Below are 13,633 nucleotides of genomic sequence, written 5' to 3' on the forward strand. Positions count from 1 at the left end.
TACATATATGTACATATACACACTTCATCTTCTGTATCTATTCGTCTGTCAATGCACACTTACATTGCTTCCATGTCTTGACTATAGTAAATAATGCTGCTATAAACTTAGAGCTGCAGATATCTTTTTGAATTAGTGTTTTTGTTTTCTTTGGTTAAATGCACAGTAGTGGAATTACTAGATTTTATCTTTTACTAGATTTCATCTTGTTATGTATTTTTAATCTTTTAATGAAATGCATACAGTTTTCCACAGTGGTTGCGCCAATTTACATTCTCATGACAGTGCATGGTAGTTCCCTTCATTCCACATCCTCACCGACGCTTGGTATTTTTTGTCTTTTTAATACTAGCCATTAATACTGGCATTCTGACTGGCATATCACACTGTGGTTTTGATTTGCATTTCCCTGATAATTAGTAATGTTGATCATCTTTTCATATGTATTGATCATCTGCATGCTTTTGTTTGGGAATTTCTTGGGGGGAAGTAATGTCTGCTCAGGTCATCTGCCCATTTTTAAATCAGATTTTTTTGGTATTGAGTTATATAAGTTCTTTACACCTCTTCTATAATAATCCCTTACCAAATATATTATTGTACAAATATCTTCCCATTTATGGGTTGCCTTCTGTTTTGTGTATAGTTTCCTTCCCTGTGTAAAAGCTTTATATTTTTTTGTAGTCACAATAATTTATTTTTGCTTTTGTTTATACTGCCTGGAGAGACATATTCATAAATATGCTGCTGAGGGAAACATGCAAGAGATTACTGCATATATTTTTTTAAGAGTTTTATGGTTTCACAAAACAGGATCATATGGGAAGGGAGGGAAAAATAAAATAAGATGAAATCAATGATGGAGACAAACCATAGAGACTATATTTTTAAATAAATTTTATTATTTTTAAACTTTTTAAATTTTTAAAAATTCTTAAAATATTTTATTTATTTATTTGACAAAGAGAGAGAGAGTGCACAAGCAGGGGGAGAGGCAGGCAGAAGGAGAGAGAGAAGCAGACTCCCCGAGGAGAAGAGAACCCCACACCAGGCTCAATCCCTGGACCTTGGAACCATGACCTGGCTGAAGGCAGATACTTAATGGACAGAGCCACCCAGATGCCCCTTTTTAAAATTTTTAAAAAGATTTTATTTATTTATTTGAGAGAGAGAGCACAAGCAGGGGTGGGGACAGAGGGAAAGGGAGAAGCAGACTCCCCAGCGAGCAGGGAGCCAAACACGGGGCTTGATCCAGGACCCTGAGATCATGATCCAATCAAAGGCAGACGTTCAACTGACTGAGCCAACCAGGTGCCCCAACTGTAAGAGACTCAACTAGGAAACAAACAGAGGGTTGCTGGAGGGGACGTGGGTGGGGGGATGGAGTAACTGAGTGATGGGCATCAAGGAGGGCACAAGATGTAATGAGCACTGGGTGTTTCATGCAACTGATGAATAACTGAACTCTACCTCTGAAACTAATAATACACCATGTGTTAATTAACTGAATTTAAATAAAATAAAGTTAAATTTAAAACAAAAACAAAAACCAGTGAATTGTACATTTAACTGTGACTGGGGGTTGAATTAAGGAGGGATTAGCAAGTAATAGGGAAAGAATTCGAAAGAACAAAGAAAAATAGTTTTATGGTTTTAGGTCTCACATTTAAGTTGTTAATCCATTTTGAGTTTATTTTGGGGTATGTTGTAAAAAGTGGTCCAGCTTCATTCTTTTACATGTAGCTGTCCAGTTTTCCTAAAACCATTTGTTGAAAAAACTGCTTTTTCTCTTTGCATATTCTTATCTTCTTTCTTATACATTAATTGACCATATACGTTTAGATTTATTTCTGGGGTTTCAGTTCTGTTCCATTGATCTTGTGTATATTTTCATCCCAATACAATACTTTTTAAATTACTACCAGTTTGAAGTATCACAGGAAATCTGGAATTATGACACGACACCACCAGCTTTGTTGTTCTTTCTCAAGATTGCTTTGGCTATTTAGGGTCTTTTGTGGTTCCACACTAATTTCAGGATTACTTGTTCCAGTTCTGTGAAAAATGTTGTTGGTATTTTGTTAGGGATTGCAATAAATCTGTATAGTGCTCTGCTTTGTATGAACATTTCAACAGTATTTGTTCTTCCAATGCATGACATGGAATATCTCTCCATCTGTTTGTGTCATCTTCAGTCTTTCATCAAGGTTTTATAGTTTTCATGGTGCAGATCTTTCACTGCTTTGGTTAAGTTTATTCCCAGGTAGATTATATTTTTAGTGCAACAGTAAATGGGATTGTTTCTATACTTTCTCTTTCTGCTGCTTTATTACTAGTTTATAAGAATGCAATGGATTTCTGCACATTGATTTTGCATCCTGTGACATTACTGATTTCATTGATCAGTTCTAGGAGGTTTTTGTTGGAGTCTTCAGGCTTTTCTCAATATAGTTTCGTGTCATCTGCAAATAGTGAAACTTTTACTTCTTCGTTTAACTTGGATGCATTTTATTCCTTTTTCTTGTCTGATTGCTGTGGCTAGGACTTGTAATACTATCTTGAATAAACATAGTGAGAGTGAACATCCTTGTCTTGTTCCTGATCTTAGGGGAAAGGCTCTCAGTTTTTCACCATTGAGTGTGATGTTCACTGTAGGTTTTTCATACATGGGCTTTATTATGTTGAGGTTTGTTCCTTCTAAACCTGCTTTGTAGAGGATTTTTATTTTTTATTTTTTTAATTAAAAAAAACTTTTATTATGTTATGTTAGTCACCCTATAGTACATCATTAGTTTTTGATGCAGCGTTCCATGATTCATTGTTTGTGTATAACAGCCAGTGCTCCATGCAATACTTGCCCTCCTTAATACCCATCACCAAGCTAACCCATCCCCCACCCCCCAGAAACCCTCAGTTTGTTTTCCAGAGTCCATAGTCTCTCATGGTTCACCTCCTCCTCTGATGTTTTCCCCTTCATTTTTCCCTTCCTTCTCCTAATGTCCTCCCTGCTATTTCTTATGTTCTGTATGTAAGTGAAACCATATGATAATTGTCTTTCTCTGCTTGACTTATTTCACTTAGCATAATCTCCTCCAGTTGTAGAGGGTTTTAAAAATGAATGGATGATGTACTTTGTCATTGTTTTTTCTGCATTTGAAAGGATCATATGGTTTTTATTCTTTCTCTTTTTCATGTGTTATACCATGTTGATTGATTTTTTTGAATGATTTGCATATATTGAACCACATTTGCATCTGGGAATAAATCCCACTTGGTGGTGCTGGATGATATTTTAATGTATTGTTGGATTTGGCTTGCTAATATTTTGTGAGGCATTTTGCATCTGTGTTCATCAGAGATTTTAGCCTGCAATTCTCTCTCCCTCCCTCTCTTTCTTAGTGACTTTATCTGATTTTGGTATCAGGGTAATGTTGGCTTTATAGAATGATTCTGGAAGTTTTCCTTCCTATTCTATCTTTTGGAATGGTTTGATAAAAATGGGAACGTACTCTTCTGTAAATGTGTGCTAAAATTAATTTGGGAAGCCATTTGGCCCTGACATTTGTTTGTTGGGAGTATTTTGATTAGTGATTCAATTTCATTGCTGATAATCAGTCATTCAGATTTTTTGTTTCTTCCTGACTGAGTTTTGGGAGGTTACATGTTTCTAGGAATTTATCCATTTCTTCTATATTATCCAATTACTTGGCAAATAATTTTTCATAATATCCTCTTATAATCATTTGTATTTCTGTTGTGTCACTTTCTATTTATCCTCTTTCATTTCTTATTTTGTTTATGTGAGCTCACTTCTCTCTCTCTTTTGCTCTCTCTTTTTTGATGAGTCTGGTAGAGGCTTATCAATTTTGTTGATCTTTCCAAAGGACCTGCTCCTGGTTTCATTGCTCTTTTCTATTGGTTCTGTAGTTTCATTTCATTTATTCCTGCTGTAATCTATATTATTTCCTTCCTTCTACTGTTTTAGAGCTTTATTTGTTCTTTTTCTATGTCTTCTAAGTGTAAGGTTAGGTTGTTTATTTGAGATTTTTCTTGCTTCTTGAGGTAAGCCTGTATTGGTATAAACTTAAGTGTTAGAACTGCTTTTTCTGCATCCCAAAGATTTTGAACCACTGTGTATTATTTTCAAGTGTCTCTATGTATTTTTTTAATTTCCTGTTTCATTTCTTGGCTAACCCACTCATTGTGTAGTAACAAGTTATTCAGCCCCCGTGTACTTGTGCTCTTTCCAGATTTTTTCTTGTGGTTGACTTCTAGTTTCATAGCATTGTGATCTGAAAAGGTGCATGATATGACTTAGATCTTTTGAAACTTGTTGAGTCTTGTTTTGTGGCCTAATATGTGATCTAATCTGGGAAATATTCCATGTACACTGGGAAAGAATGTGTATTCTGGTGTTTTAGGATAGAATGTTCTGGATATATCTCTTAAATCTATCTGGTCCCATTTGTCATTCACAGCTATGGTTTCATTGTTGATATTCTCTTTTGATGATCTGTCTGGTGAGGTAAATGGGGTATTAAAGTCCCCTATTATTATTGTATTGCTATTGATTACTTGCTTTATGTTTGTTTTCAGCTGCTTTATGTATTTGGGTTCTGCCATGTTAATTGCATAAATATTTACAATTCTTATATGTTTGTGTTGAATTCTTTTGTCTATTATTATTATATAATATTCTTCTTTGTCTCTTATTACAGTCTTTGTTTCAAAGTCTATTTTGTCTGATATAAGTACTGCTATATATAGCACCTTTCTTTTTGGATCCATTTTCATGACAGATGTTTCTCCATCCCTCACTATTAATCTCTATATGTATTTAGGTATGAAATGATTCTCTTGTAGGCACTCTATAGATAAGTCTTGCTTTTTTATCCACTGTGTTGCCCTATGTCTAGTGATGGGAAGATTTGTTCATTTACATTCACAGTAACTAATGAAACTAGGAGGAAGGTTTTTGAAAAGAAAATTCACAAGTATGTGCATATTAAACAACATGTTCCTAAACAACAAATGGGCCAACAAAAACTCAAAAGGGAAATGAAAAATATCTGGAACAAACATAATGAACACACACATATCAAAATGTATGTGTTGCAGAAAAAGCAGTTCAAAGGGACATTTAGAGTGATAACTTTCTCCATTAGGAAAAAAGAAATATCTCAAAAAAAAAATCCTAACTTTACACATCAAAGAAATAGAAAAAGAAGAAAAAACTAAGCCGAAAGCAAACAGAAGGAAGGAAACCACCACCAGAAAAGAAATAAATGAGTTAAAGACAAGAAAGACAATAGAAAATATTGATGAAGGTAAGAGCTAGTTTTCAAAAAAAGACACAAAATTGACAAATCTTAAGCTAGATTGAGAAAAAAAGATAAGGCACACATAAATAAATTGGAAACAACTGATTAACAAAAATACAAAGGATTTTATATGCCCCAAAATGGGGTATTTTCTAGAAGAAATGGTTAAATTCCTGGAAACATACACCTATCAAGACCTATAAAAAAATCTAAACAAACAGATAATGATGAAAGAGATTGAATCTGTAATCAAGACTCTCAATAAAGAATAGTCTACCAAATATTTAAAGAACTAATGCCAACTTTTCTCAATCTCTTCTAAAACTTTGAATAGCAGGGAGCATGTCCAAACTCATTGTACAAAGCTAGAAATACCTTTGGACTAGAACCAGACAGCAACACTAGAAGAAAAATAAAATTACATGCTGGCATCCTTAATGAGTATAGACACAAATTTTTTCACCAAAACACTAGAAAACCAAACAAAACAGCATATCAAAAGGATCACACATTAGGATCAAGTGGGATTTATCCATGGAATGCAAGCATAACTTCAATATGAGCAAATCAATGTACATAATACACTGCATAAATAGAATAAAGGATAAAAATCGTATGGTCATCTCAGTGGCAGCAGAAAAAGCATTTGACAAAATTAAATGTCTTTTCATGATAAAAGTGTTAAACAAATTAAGTACAGAAGGAAGATAACTCAACATAAAAAAAGCCAAAAATGAGAAGCCTGTAGCTAACCTCATACTGAGCAGAGAAAAGCAGAAATCTTTTGATCTAAGAGCAAGAACAAGACAAGGATGCTTACTCACACCAATTCTATTCAAATAGTATTGGAAGTTCAACCCATAGCAATCAGGGAAGAAGAAGAAGATATAAAAAGCATCCAAATCACAAAGAAAGAAGTAAACCCTAAAGATTTCACCAAAAACTGTTAGAACAAATAAACAAATTTAGTAAAGTTTCAAGATACCAAATGAGTATATAAAAATCTGTTGCATTTAAGTACACTAAAAATGAATTACTTCAAACACAAATTAAGAACACAATCCCTAATATAACTATATCAAAAAAATTAATGAATACCATCCTTAGATGACTAGATGAATGGATACAGAACACACACACACACACACACACACACAGGAATATTACTCAGCCATAAAAAAATGAGATCTTGACATTTGAATCAACATTGCTGTACTATGGGGTAAAATTCTAAAGCCAGGCTGAGAAAGACAAACACCATATGATTTCACTTATATAGAATTAAGCAAGCAAAACAAAGAAACAAAGAAAAAAGAAATTTAAAAAAGAAAGACCTTAAAACACAGAAAGCAAACTCTTGGTAGCCAGAGGGGAGTTGGATTCAGTGACTGGTAAAATAGATAAAGAAAATTAGAAGGATACTTAAAGTGATGAGTATTGAGAAATGTATAGACTTGTTCACTCATCATACTGGACACTTGAAACTAATATAACACTATGCTAATGATACATCAATAAAAAATATCATATATCTGTAATAGTAACAAAAGTTATTTGGTTGCTTTTAAAAAAAAAAAGAATAAAAGAATAAAATACCTAGGAATAAATTTAACCAAGAAGGTGGAAGACCTGTGCACTGAAAACTTTAAGACATTGACATAAGAAAGTGAAGAAGACACAAACAAATTTAAGATACTCTGTGCTCATGGAGTGGAAAGAAATGATATTGTTAAAATGACCATACTCCCCAAAGTAGTCTACAGGTTCAATTCAATCCCTCCAATTTTCACAGAAGCAGAACAAATGATAGTAAGATCTGTATGGAACCGTAAAAGAACAGACTAGTCAAAGAATCTCAACAGAACAAATTGGAAGCTTCATGATTCTTCATTTCATACTATATCACAAAGCTATAGTAATCAAAACAATATGTTACTGGCATAACAGCAGGTACATACACCTATGGAACATCATGGTGTACACAGAAATAAATCCAAGAATATATGGTCAATTTATCACAAAGAATGGGAAAATATACAATGGGGTAAGGATGATCTCTTTAATAAATGGTATTGGGTAAATAAGAGAGACACATGCAAAAAAGTGAAACTAGACTATTATACCACAAAAAAATCTAATTCAAAATGGATCAAAGACTGGAGTTTAAGATGTAAAACCATAAAAGTCCAAGAAGAAAACGTATGTGGTAACCTCCCTGATATCAATTTTGGCCATGATTTTTTGGATCGAACTCCAAAAACAAGGCAACATAAGCAAAAGTGAACGAGTGGGATTACATCAAATTAAAAAGCATCTGCACAGGGGTGGAGTTAAGATGGCAGAGGAGTAGGAGTCCCCTTTTTCAGCTGGTCCCCTTAGTTGAGCTGTATAGGTACCAGACCATCCTGAAAACCCATGGAATCAGCTTGAGACATAGGAAGATACATCTGGATCTCTACAAATGAACATCTCCAGCCCTGAGTATTGAGGTACGAAGCGGGGAGCCATGAATCCGTGCACAGATATTGGAAGATAAATGGAAGGGGGAGGGAGCCTCCGAGCTTGGGCACCAGGAAATGGTAGCCACCTGCACTGGGGAGCAGGCCAGACTCGTGGACTGGCACCCTTGAGAGAGCAGACTGAAACCCTGAGCCTGGGAACGCGTGTGAGACCAGACTGAAATCCGGAGCTCCAGAGCGCTCACTGGAACAGGTCTGATACCAGGAGCTCAGAAGCACATGCGCAAACAGACTGAAAACCGGCACTCCAGAGTGCACACGAACCACACTGAAACAGAGAGCTCGGGAGCGCATGCAGGGGTGGCTGGCAGCTGGCAGTGATAGAAACACAAAGGACAGAGATGTGCCAGCCCTGGAAGTAAGGGCTGGGATGCTGGCTGTGGGGTGCACAACCCGGGACACTGCAGGGATTTTAGCAGCACCAACACAAACAGAGTTAAAGAGGCCAGGAGAGCTCAGTGGAGAGCAGATGGCGATCGCTCTGTTCTGAGACACAGGCTAGGATTTGGCCACTGCTGCTCTGACTCTCAGAAGAGCCACAGAAAACCGCCAGGGAAAGCCGACAGAGAACAAAAGCCTGGAAATACCAGCTCACATTGTGCCAAACCCCATCCCCCCTGGCAGGGGACAGGGAGATTCTACCCAAACAGGGTTGCCTGAGTGTCAGTGCAGCAGGCCCCTCCCCCAGAAGGCAGACTGAAAAATCAAGAAGCCCACATCCCTAAGGTCCCTATAAAACAAGTGCACAATGCCTGGGTCCTGGTCAATGGTTTGGACTCTGGGCAACCCCGCAACCTCTTCTCATCAGAATGACAAGAAGGAGAAATCCCCCTCAGCAAGGAAAAGATAATGAGTCTGTGGCCTCTGCCACAGAACTGATGGATATGGACATAGCCAAATTATCAGAAACGGAGCTCGGAGTAACAATGGTCAAGATGATGTGTAGATTTGAAAAAAATATTAATGAAAATATTAACGAAAATATAGAATCTCTAAGGGCGGAAACGAGAGTGAATCTGGCAGAAATTAAAAATGCTATGAATCAAATGCAGTCAAAAGTAGATGCTCTGGCGGCCTGGGTAAATGAGGCAGAAGAATTAATTAGTGAATTGGAGGATGGGTTGGTAGAAGAGAAAGCTAAAACAGAAATGTGGCTCAAATAAATCCAATCTCAAGAATGTAGGTTACTGGAGATTACTGACTCAATGAAATGTTCCAATGTCAGAATCATCAGCATCCCTGAGGGAGTGGAGAAAGAGAGAGGTTTAGAAGAAATATATGAAGAAATTGTAGCTGAAAACGTCCCCAGTCTAGCAAAGGAAACAAGCATTAGTGTCCAAGAGGCAGAGAGGACCCCTCCCAAATTCAACCATGACAAACCTATGCCACGTCAGGTTATAGTGCAATTCACAAATATTAGATCCAAGGATACAGTACTGAAAGTGGCCAGGGCAAAGAAATTTCTCATGTACAAAGGCAAAATTACTAGGATAACATCAGACCTGTCTACACAGACCTGGAATGAGAGAAAGGGTTGGGGGGGGGGCATTTTTAAAACTCTTTCAGAGAAAAACATGCAGCCAAGGATCCTTTATCCAGCAAGGCTGTCATTCAGAATTGATGGAGAGACGAGGACCTTCCTGAATTGCTAGACACTGACAAATTTCATGACCACAAAACCAGCCCTACAGGAGATATTAAGGGGGTCCTATAAAAGTAAAAAGGCCCCATGAGTGATTCAGAACAGAAAGTCGCAATCTATAGAAACAAACTCTTTACAGGCAACATGACATCATTAAAATCATATCTCTCAATAATCACTCTCAATGTGAATGGCCTCAATGTGAATGCCTCATGATTGCAGATTTGATAAAAAGACATGACCGATCCATTTGCTCTCTGCAAGAGACTCATTTTTGAACCTAAAGAAACATCCAGACTGAAAGTGAAGGTGGGGGGTGGAATGAACAAATTAACCCCTGTGTTTCCTGGAGAGAAGATTTGTGATGACAATTTCTCTCTTCCAAGTTAATTTACCTGTGTTGTGCCTCCTAATAATTCCAGTGTCTCCATGGAGCACTTTCACTATACCACACTTCTTTTATGTAAATGTTAATTGCCTTCATTTAGGACTTGTATCCCCAGAAGGTCCCTGAGTGAGTAGTCAATTCCCAAAGTGAGGGTAAATGGAAATATTTTGGAGAGATTTGCCATAGGTCAGAAAGCTAGAAAGCTGCACAACCACACTCTTTCTTCACCCTCAGACGAATATGCACCTGTACCCACACAGCATCTCCACTCAATTCAATCAGACACCTCAAGTCTCACAATTCTGTTTCTGAGCTCTTGATTCTTGACTCCTCTGCTTCACCCTTACCCCCAGGGCTACTCTACTAGAGCTTTCCCCATCTCCTTAAATGGCATTTCTCTTCACTCAGTTGCTCAGGACAAACCCAGCATGTGATTCTTATATCCTCCCTCTGGTATCTTATCTAGCAAGTCAACAAACCCACAAGGTCTGTCTTCAAAATACATCCTGAATGCAGTCTCTTCTCACACCCTATGTCTCTCTCATTCTTGACCAATCCACGACCATCTCTCACATGAACAACTAAATAAGCACCTTTTGGTGCATTAGATCTGGCCCATTGACCACCATAATAATCTACCTGCCAAACTCCTTCCAATGATTAAATAAGTTCGTGCCCTTCCTTTGGTGGTTTCCATCATAGTTAAAATAAATTCTGAAGCAAATACCATGCGCTCCAGTGTCCTACATCACTTGGTCCCTGATTACTTGAAGCCTTCCTTTCCTACCACTCTCCATTTTTCACACTACGGCACCCCAGTGCCCACCAGGTAGTCAATGGACATGGCAAGCTCCTTGCATTTTCATGGACTTAACATTTACTGTTCCCTCCACCTGGGACACCCCGCCTCCATATATGCACATTTTGTGTCTCTGCTCAACTACCAGGTCTTCAGAGAGGACTTCCCTAAGCACCAATTTGAAATATCCTCCTTTTCTACATATTCTTCTTTTTTCTTCTTCATAGCACCAGTACAACCTGACTCTGTCACCTTTCACTTTCTCCAGTTTCTTCTATTTCTCCCCTATGAAGTAAATCCAATGTGGACAGGGACTTGGTTCTTTTTATTCCCTGCAATATCTGTAAACTCATTTGGAAATGAGCTGAGGGCTGCTGAAGGAGCTCTAGATCTTCACATGTTGTGACTATTTAATTAATGCTGAATGAACAAGTGAGAAAGTAAATGAGAACAACTGGATTGTGTGTCAAAGCCCTTGACCATAACATCTCACCATACTGCCTGTTGGTAAGCTTTCTATTCTTCATTGTGTAGAGTAGCAACCTTTCTTCTTACCTTTTTCTCAGATTAGCACACAGTTGGTTTTGTTGTTGCTGTTTTCATTAATAAAGTCTTATTGTTCTGGGGGAAGCATCTAACCTGTGTAGCATCTGAGCTGAGGTCAAGGTATCAGGTACATTGTGATCCAGATGGGAACCTTCAAATGTGGATAGAGGTGCAACTGGGACTTTGGTTTGAATACCCAAAGAAAAAGTCACAAAGAGCAAGTGACAAAAGGAGAGTCTGGACCAATCCCCCTTTCCTCATGACCCACCTTTTAGACTTTTGGCAAGTGACTAAATAATCTGGGCTGCATTTGAAAAAAGTAGGTGATAAATGTGCCACACCTCAACTTGCTGTGAGGGTCAAATATGATAGAAGTAACTTGGTCCACAATTAGCTTTCAATAAAAGTTCTCTGTCATTACAATTATGCAGGAGAAAAGGCATCCCAACAAAGATCACTAAAATTTATCTCCCTCTTTCTTGATGACATTCCCCTGAAAGTGATCTCATTTGTCCCTTGCTTTGTTGACTTAGAGCTGCTAGAGTAGGAGAGAGAAGCCTAGCTGACCTGGGAGCTGGACTTTTCACATCACCTGCTCCAACAATGTCCTACTTCAGAGAATCAATATGTCATCTCACAGCCCCTGAGCTGGACAGAAATTAGGACACGGACTGTATTACCACTGACCCAGCTGGTAAGAAAACTATAAGATACCTTCAGACAGGAGCATGGAAAATCAAGGGTGAGGGGTTTCCCTTTCTTAACAACACCATCCTCCTGGTGATCTGAGTCACTACCTCCAAATTTATGTCAGGAAAGGGAGTTTTGCATTCACGGGGAAGTCACAGGGGGTATAAAAAATTTAAGTCACAATGAGATCTTATTGAGGGCTGCTGAATGACGGGGCTCAACCCAGATGCTTAAAATGATGGCCAATCATCATGGTGCCTCCTGGAGGAGCTTCAGAAGCCCCCTCAGACAGAGACTGACTGAATCTTGCAGGGTAACATGAGAAGGACCCAAAATTGAATACTATCATTGATTGACTGGGCTCACACGTCTTGGATTACAGACACCTCACAGCTCGCTCTCTTCTTCCCAGGCCCTAACACCTCTCTACCCTCTTAATAGTTCCCTCTTTCACACTTTGCACTGCCAGGGGAATCATGTAGGCCTTTTATGTATGCCAACCAGGCACATGAACACCCTTGTTGACCTTAGGATGAGTCTGATAAAACAAAAGCACTCAAACTTATTCTCCTACTTCCAACTTGTTCTGAGTTCTTTCTTTCCACAGTGAAAGATTCATTTTCCTGTCTCATCTAGAAAAAAAAAAAGGAACTTTAAAATAAACCCCATATCTGTAAATATTTGATAACTCTCATCTCATCACAAGTGTCTTCTCCAAAGGACCCATAAGGACCCTTTGGATTTTTCTTTTTCTGTCTTAATTTAAGACCACTGAATTGAAAAGAAAAAAAAAGGCCCATCTTGAAAAGGTCATGACTTCTGGAGGAGGGGAAGGTTGTGTAAGACCAGTGCCAGCCACATCTGGTTGATGAGATGAAAAAGATGGAGCATTTGTTCACTGTCCATGCTCTTTATAAGAATAGATGGGATTTGGTGGCAAGATGGTAAGCAGCCTGGATCCTACTAGTATGAATTCTGCACTGGGAGTGCATGTGAAAATCTAAGGAACAAAAATTGTTAAGTGCAATGTGGCCATACAAGAGGGTCAAGAGTTCCTTACCATTGAATATTTCACATATGTGTTATGCACAAAATAGCATAATCATTCACTTTCTCCCTTTCTGACTCCTTTTTGCCCTCCTGCAGACTTCCATTGAGCAGTAGGGGGCAAGCAGTAGTTGAGAAATTGTGGGCCAGTAGTGCTCTCCTCTTTACATCTGTGCTCTCCACTCTCTGGGGTGAGCCTTCAGAGATATAAAGAATCTGAGTCCAGCCTCCCCCATGTATACCCGCTACACCATAAAGGATCTATCTACCCTATACCAGTGATGGGGAAGAAGTGGGAAAATCTCAATTAGAGTAATAGCAGGAATAACAATCCTTGAGCCTTGAGGCAGGTATTGTTGATTTTTGCTGATCCCATTTCACAAGTCTGATGTGAAAATTTGGGTGAAAGCAAAGCACATTATTCTTCCAACTTGCCTAATTGAACTTTGCTTTCCACTCTCATTCCTAACACAGCTTCACTCTCTCATATCTCCTGTCCCTCACTGTGTCCTGTTCACATGTCTCTCATCCCATCTAATGTTTGTAAAGTCTTAGAAATATAAACTTTGACTTTGTTCCCTTCCCTTTGTGCCCCTGTAGTATCTGAAAATATGACATCCTAGAACATTTCCCTAATCCTCTTTCAACTTACTCCTCCCTGCTGTAGTGTTCCACTACACA

Source organism: Ursus maritimus, unplaced genomic scaffold (assembly GCF_017311325.1).
Source record: "Ursus maritimus isolate PB19 unplaced genomic scaffold, ASM1731132v1 scaffold_5, whole genome shotgun sequence".
Lineage (NCBI taxonomy): Eukaryota > Metazoa > Chordata > Mammalia > Carnivora > Ursidae > Ursus > Ursus maritimus.